The sequence below is a fragment of the Gossypium arboreum genome, chromosome 7 (genome assembly GCF_025698485.1).
Source record: "Gossypium arboreum isolate Shixiya-1 chromosome 7, ASM2569848v2, whole genome shotgun sequence".
In the NCBI taxonomy this organism is placed as follows: domain Eukaryota; kingdom Viridiplantae; phylum Streptophyta; class Magnoliopsida; order Malvales; family Malvaceae; genus Gossypium; species Gossypium arboreum.
In genome coordinates, this window is record NC_069076.1 from 3,505,552 (window position 1) to 3,513,491 (window position 7,940).

At 32.4% G+C, this 7,940-nt stretch overlaps 1 long non-coding RNA gene and 2 other non-coding genes across 3 annotated transcripts; all 3 read right to left on the minus strand.

Annotated features, from left to right (window-relative positions):
- Nucleotides 1-2,086: 2,086 nt before the first annotated feature.
- On the minus strand, nt 2,087-4,517 carry LOC128295210 (uncharacterized). The gene is made up of 2 exons (XR_008285550.1): nt 2,364-4,517; nt 2,087-2,289 (listed from the first exon to the last, which is right to left on the minus strand). It is a non-coding gene; the product is annotated as an uncharacterized LOC128295210 (long non-coding RNA).
- On the minus strand, nt 3,810-3,897 carry LOC128295740 (small nucleolar RNA Z102/R77). The gene has a single exon (XR_008286298.1). It is a non-coding gene; the product is annotated as a small nucleolar RNA Z102/R77 (small nucleolar RNA).
- LOC128295741 (small nucleolar RNA Z102/R77) lies at nt 4,077-4,162 on the minus strand. Its single transcript, XR_008286299.1, has one exon. It is a non-coding gene; the product is annotated as a small nucleolar RNA Z102/R77 (small nucleolar RNA).
- Nucleotides 4,518-7,940: the final 3,423 nt, after the last annotated feature.

The window sequence follows — 7,940 nt, forward strand, 5'->3', positions numbered from 1 at the left end:
GAAATGATAGAAATTATATGAAAAAGGTAGTGGAAATGGATAGGAAAAATTGCAAAGAGAATTAGACAAATTTTGTAAAAAGAAGACAAAATAATCTAATGGTCAATTGATTTAAGAAAAAGAAAACAAAGTGGATAATGGAATTCCAAAATGAAATAGGAATGTAAAGACAATTGATTAATGGATGATTTCCTAAGAACTAAAGCCCCCTATTTATATAGATAGGGTTTACTAAAAATAGCTTAAGAATATAAAATCTAAAATAATAATAATTAAAAATAAATAAAATTAAAATAAACTTAAAATAGAATTTCCTATTTTTGGCTTTTTTACAAAGTCAAATTTATGACTAGTCCTTGGCTTGCTCCATCTTTTCGCTTTGGCCTATTCCAATAATTTTCTTCTAATTTGGCCCTTTTTCAGCTTGCTTTTAATCAATTGCATCTCTGACAAGAATTAAATCATAAAAACACTTAATTAGTAGGATTCAGTTCATCAATAAACCAAATTAAGCATAAAAAATATGCAATTTGACATGTTTATCACTGAGGTATTTTCAATTTCCATTTTTTCAATTTATGCTTTTCAAAAATCAACTCATATTACGAGAGGTGAGCTGAGCCTCGGGGCACGCCGAGGTATTTTTAATTTCTGTTTTTCAATTTCTGCTTTTAATTTCTATTTTTCAAAAATTAACTCATATTGCGAGAGGTGAGTTGAGCCTCAGGGCACGCTGAGGTATTTTCAATTTCTGTTTTTCAATTTTTGCCTTACAAATTCTACTTTTCAAATCAACTCATATTGCGAGAGGTGAGTTGAGCCTTAGGACACGCTGAGGTATTTTCAATTTTCATTTTTTTAATTTATGTTTCTAAAAAAAATCAACTCATATTGCGAGAAGTGAGTTGAGCCTCAGGACACGCTGAGGTAATTTCAATTTTTGTTTGTCAAAACTCAACTCATATTGCAAGAGGTGAGTTGAGCCTCAAGACACGTTGAGGTATTTTCAATTTCTGTTTTTCAAAAAATCAACTCATATTGCGATAGGTGAGTTGAGCCTCGTGACACGCCGAGGTAATTTCAATTTTGTTTGTCAAAATCAACTCATATTGCGAGAGGTGAATTGAGCCTCAAGACACGTTGAGGTATTTTCAATTTCTGTCTTTAAAAAAAATCAGCTCATATTGCGAGAGGTAAGTTGAACCTCCAGACACGTTGAGGTTTTTTCAATTTCTGTTTTTCAAAAAAATCAACTCATATTGCGATAGGTGAGTTGAACCTCAAGACGCTGAGGTAATTTCAATTTTTATTTGTCAAAAATCAACTCATATTGCGAAAGGTGAGTTGAGCCTCAGGACACATTGAGGTATTTTCAATTTCTGTCTTTAAAAAAAAATCAGCTCATATTGTGAGAGGTGAGTTGAACCTTAAGACGCTGAGGTGTTTTCCATTTCTGTTCTTCAATTTCTGTGTTTCAAAAAAAATCAGCTCATATTGCAAGAGGTGAGTTGAACCTCAAGACGCTAAGGTGTTTTCCATTTCTGTTCTTCAATTTCTGTGTTTCAAAAAAAATCAGCTCATATTGCGAGTGGTGAGTTGAGCCTTGACTCACACGCTGAGGTATTTTCAAATTCTGTTTTTCAAATTTTGTTTTTCCAAAAATTAACTCATATTATGAGAGGTGAGTTCACCTCGGGACATCTTGAGATATTTTCAATTTCTTTTTTTTTTCAATTTATGTTTGTTAAAAAAATCAACTCATATTGCGAGAGGTGAGTTGAGCTTCAGATCACACGCTGAGGTATTTTCAATTGATTTTTTTTTCAATTTATGCTTTGCAAAAATCAACTCATATTACGAGAGGTGAGTTGAGCCTCAGGTCACATACCGAGGTATTTTCAAAATCTATTTTACAAATTTTGTTTTAAAAATCAACTCATATTGTGAGAAGTGAGTTGAGTCTTGGCTCACGTGCTGAGCTATTTTCAATTTCTGTTTTTAATGTTTAGTTTTAAAGAGTCAATTCATATTGCGAGAAATAAGTTAAGCTCAGGATCACATGCCGAGTAAAGAATAAAGACTGGAATTAATCGAAGACACATATTTTATATCCCTGAAGTTACAGTGAAGCTAATTGAAGTTGCAGTGGAGCTGATCGATGATATCAAATCTTACATTTCTAAAAGTTGCAGAAGAGAAGACCACAAATTTTATCTGACTAAAGCGATGGAAGAGCAGATTGAAGCTGTCGATCTTATCTTTTTGAAGTCACCTTGGAGTAAATCGAAGCTACAAGGCATATATCAGAAGATGCAGTGGATTTGATCAAGACAACAAGAAACAGTGGTTTGGAAAGAGACTACCTGGATGAGAAGAGCACCAAAGAAGTCCATACTTAGTAAGACCGGGCAAAATTGGCCTTTCTTTGTGTCTTTGCTTTATTCCCGTTACACGATAATAAGTAAAGAGAGGCAGCTGTTGTAGGCCAATTTTAACCCATTTATATCAAAACCCAATTTAACCCACTAAAATTAAACCCAAAACCCAAAATCTTAACTACCTAAAGCTCAATTTACATCAAAACCCCAATGACCCAAACCCTAAGCCCAAATCAAAATAAAAAACCCTAGCCCACAACCTAAACTTTTCTCAACTAAATCCTAGCCTTTGCCACCACCAACTCCACTAGCCACACTTGCTCCACCACCTACTCCATTAGTCACACTTGCTCCACCACCACTTGTACCTACAAATGAAGACATAAACAATAAAAAAATTTGGTAAATGGCTATATAAGCCTTCTCATATTTTATATTTAGGGGAGAAAGAAGTTTTGGGGGAGAAAATTATTGTAAAGGGTTTTAAGAGGTTTTTTTAGAGTAATCAAGGAGAAAAGTTATTGTAAAGGCTAGTTTTTGGAGAGACTAATTTTTTTTGAGATTAATCAAATATCAAAGCAAAAAATATTTCTTGGTCTATTCTCGTTTTAAGTTCTTTGTTTGCTTATTGTTTTCCTTTCAGTTATAGACCAAGAAACTTCTTTTGCTTTGATATTTGATTAATCTCCAAAAAAAAACTAACATCTCCAAAAACTAGCCTTTACAATAACTTTTCTCCTTGATTACTCTTAAAAAACCTCTTAAAAATCTTTTACAATAACTTTCTGCCCCAAAACTTCTTCCTCCCTTAAATACAAAATATGAGAAGGCTTATATAACCATTTACCAAATATTTTTTATTGTTTATGTCTTCATTTGTAGGTACAAGTGGTGGTGGAACAAGTGTAGCTAATGGAATAAGTGGTGGAGCAAGTGTGGCTAGTGGAGTTGGTGGTGGCAAAAGTTAAGATTTAATTGAGAAAAATTTAAGTTGTGGACTAGGATTTTTTATTTTGATTTGGGCTTAAGATTTGAGCCATTAAAATTTTGATGTAAATTGAGCTTTAGGTAATTAAGATTTTAGATTTTGAATTTAATTTTGATGAATTAAGTAAAATTAAATTAAATTTTGATGTAAATGGGTTAAAATTGACCTACAACAATTAAACTTTGAAAAAAAAAAACTTAAAAAAAAAATTAAGATATTTAAAATATTAGCCAAGACTCAGGTTTAAAAACATTCATGAATCCAGCCCAACCCAACTCAAAATTGAGTCAACCAAAACTCATGAGCTAATTAATTCATACACATGGAGGAATCCTTACGTTCAGTGTTTCATCCCCAATATCACTTCAGAGGAAAAACATGGATATCCCTTACCAATTTCCTTCATGTTCATCACATTAGGAGAACAAAAAATATATGAAAGAGAATGATCAGATAGAGCTAATACTGAAGTTGCCATCATCACGGCAATCAAACCAATAGGGAAACAATATCACATTCATCATTTCATTCTCCCACAACACCAACAACAACAAAATGTTAAATCAATCAAGTGAGCAATGTTCAAAGGTCCATTTTTAGATCCAATACCAAAATTAACAGTCTTGAAACAGGGAGTATAATAACAAAGTCTGAAGCTTTGTCAAAAACCATATCAAAAACCACAACTTTTTTTTTTTACAAGGTAAAGAGAATGATCAGATAGAGCTAATACGTTAAGGTTGCCATCATCACGGCAATCAAACCAATAGGGAAAATTCTGTTCATCATTTCATTCTCCAACACCCTTGTTTTTGGAAGAAAAAGAAAAAACCAAACACTTAAGAATTTTGAACCAGAAAAACAAGCATCAGAACTAGAAATAAATATAATCTGAAACAAACAGGGCAACCAAAGTAGAAGAAAGAAATACTATGTCGAAACGGCTTGTCTCTGCAGCTGCTTTTGGTGGCTAAACCCTAAGAACAAAAGAGTAATTTATAGGAAGAACTGACTAATGAGTTAGAAACTTTAAAAACCCTAGTTAGCACTAACTATTCAGACAAGTCTGTTGGACTTGGACTTATTCTTAGGCCCAAAAGCTAAACCCATGGTGGGCGGTGGCCGAAAGCCTGCTGTCTTTGCATAAATCTTTATTCTGTTCTTTCAATCCGTCTCTGTAGATTATTAACATGGAATTATCTCCCTTTGTCGTTTGTTTTCTATTGAAGGCTAAACTATTAGTGAAAATCTCAACTTTACCAACTCATGATAGTGAAAGGAGGAGCATCAAAGATAGGACAGGAATTGGCTGAAACGGGGTTACAACTTGAGCTGGTTAAGCAGCTGGATCTGGATACGACACTTTTGTGCAGTTTTCATGAGAACAATGTAAAATCCTTGAAGCTCTACGAGGAAAAGTTCACTCTTTCTCTCTTTATTTTATTTTATTTTCATCTTTTAATAATTGGGTTTCTTGGTTTTGTTGCTCATTTTGATTAAAAGATGGAAACTTGTTATAGTTTTAATGCCGTTCTTAACCGGTTTCAGTCACAATCTTCAAAAGCAATAATGGGTTTTAAGTACAAATTTTGGTGTTGGAGATCATGTAGATTGATGAAAGCTTAAACTTCTGCTTTTGCGATATGCATATGTACTTCTAGGCCAAAGAGTGTTGGGATCAAATCTGCCCATTTTGCTTCCATTACTCATGTAGACCTCTCCTTGCTTTACTAATTTGCAATATTTGTTTTTCTTTAACAAATGCTGTATCAATCAATGTGAAGAGATGGTGCTTAAACATTACCACAGGAATTACATAGATGATGCTTTACCACATGTAGTAAAAGGGTTTGCCTTTTTCTTTGATGAAAACATTTCCAGTCTACATACCAGACAAGCATGGTCCTTTTTCTTGTTGCTTCATCTGATACTGGCAGAAGCAAATCACTGTCACACATACCACTACTAGGTAATTCCTGCAATTCCATCCCACTGAGTATGGAGTGAACATCCTTGACCAATGGGCCAAACACCGGAGTTGTTTGCAACTTTGAGAAAATGCTTCTATGTGTAGCGAGGAAGTTGCTATGTGTTCTTGAATCTTGAAAGCAGGTTTATATAATATTACCCTGAATTTCATTGTGCTATGCATGGTAAGGTGTATGAGTCCACCGGCAATAGACACTGTGTGCACCAATTATACGTCTCCACTCGACAGTATTTGTTGTTGGGGGTTACCTGGTAGCCATAAAGCTCTAACCCTACTCTATCCCCTGCTTTGCTTTGCATTGCTAAAGCCCCTGCCATTTCAGCTGTAATGATGCCAAATTCCTTCCACAAACATCTTACTTTATTGTGCTTGCTTTTAGCGACTTCAAGGTTAGCAATGGAACAGATCCTTTCTTTAAATAATGAAACATAAGCTATCCAATACTAGGACATAGCATTTCCCATAAATGATGATCACCAGGCTTCCCTACCCTCCAGCCTACGATTGGGAAATTCTCAAATAGTTTTTCTTTCTCAAGGAATTCTTAAAATTGTTAGTAATTTGAAAGTAAAAGTTTCCATGGCCAGGTCGGGTCAAGCTAGATTTGGGTCCATGTATGTTATCAACATGCTTCATATTTGTTTAAGTTTAGTTCAACTTGAAACATGGATATCAAAGTTTTGTCAAGTTCATTTATATTTTCTAAATGATTAATCTAAACTCACTTTAAATCCGGCTCTATTATTTTTATTTACAAAATTTATGATATCTTTAATTTGATATTTAATAATTTAAATTTCAAATTTTGGACAAATTCAAGTTTTGATGAATAACTCATCAAAATTTTATAATTTAATTTTAGATTATCTATTCATGCTATTATTGTTTTTATTCATTTATATAATTACTTCTTTTTTCTCTCATATGATATATCTTTTATTACTTTATGAACTCTTTGCAACTTTCAACGAAGTCAAGACACAAAATACGGAGATAAATTGAACATAGACATCTTAAGCCAAATATCAAATATGTTGAAGAGATTCGTTGACTGTTGACGGAAAATATTTTTGTGGACTTCTCTCTAAACAATCAAAATCTTAAGGAATATGATTAAGCCATACATAATAACAAAACCATCTCTTTCACTTTGTGTGTGTGTGTTAATTTTCTAGATGGTAACCTGAGGATTGATAATGGCCGCCCTTAAGCTAATCTAGAGCTTATTGGTCCCTATTTTTAAGGTTTGGACTTTGAAATCTTGCCCCTTATTCAAAGTACATCCAAATATTATAATCATACTTGATTAGTGACTTAAACCATCCTAATCATACTTTAAATATAAATTTACTTGTGAAAATGAAGGTTTCAGCTCCTGTTTCAATCATCAAGCAACCACATTTTCGTCGCTTCCTTTTAGAAATGGACATCTTGGACGTCTAGAATAGCATCTTAATAAAATATATAATTTAATCATTTTAAATTCACTAATTCTCACGCATTTATAGAAACCCTAAATCTTATACCATATAATGAATCCACACGTAAAAATGGCCCCATATGTACGATGGGTGTCGGCTTGACCAGTCTTTCCAAGGATACAAAGATTACTATGTTAGCATCACTCAAACACCTGTTTTTTCTACAGACCAACTCCTCCTTTTTCTTCTTTCTAAATTTTGTTTTGAAAAACAAGAAATAATATGGTGTTTGAATCACTTGCATGGATCAATGGCTTGAAGAGGTAAATCAGACCCATGAACTTGAAAGAGAAAACATGGAAAGTTTATCAAAAACTGATAATTGCATGGATTTTTGGTAATTGTTGGATAATAATTCCAACAAAAGTCCAAAGAACTTGGTCTTAATTTGTCTTCTGCCAGTCTTTGCATATACCCTATTTTGAAGAGTCATAATATAGTATTTGTCTTCAAGAGTCATTGCCTCCCACTATAAAATAATGGGATAAATATCAAATTTGTATATATATTTTGATTTAGGGTCTGAAAGAGAAATCGGTCCCCGTACAATAGATAATTTTTCATTTAAGTCATTTATAATTTATAAAATTTTAAATTAATCCTCTAAAAAGTATAAATATATAGACTATTAAAATGGTAAATTTACATTTTACTATCATAAAAATATATAATTTAATTCCACCCTCCTAATTTTTTTTACTTACCGCCCTCTCACCCCAAAGTTCTATTTCTAGATCCGCCACTGATTATCCGCACACACACACACGTATATATATGAAACTTGAATTGTAGTTTATATGTATACATGAAATTTTGATTTTGATTCAACTATATACATTTAAAGAAATGAATACATATTAATATAATTATTTGTGTATGCAATATATTAACATAAAATTGTGCTAATTCGATAATATTATCAATGATTTGTAAAAATTAAATAAAATATATAAAATTACACAAAAATCAAAGTTGATGTATATCCTAAAATAATTAATGCACCATTGCTAAGATGATGATATCAACCTTATTTGTAGAACCCTTCAATAATTATATTCAACAAATTCAATTTAAATATTGAAAATAAATATTTTAAATATGAG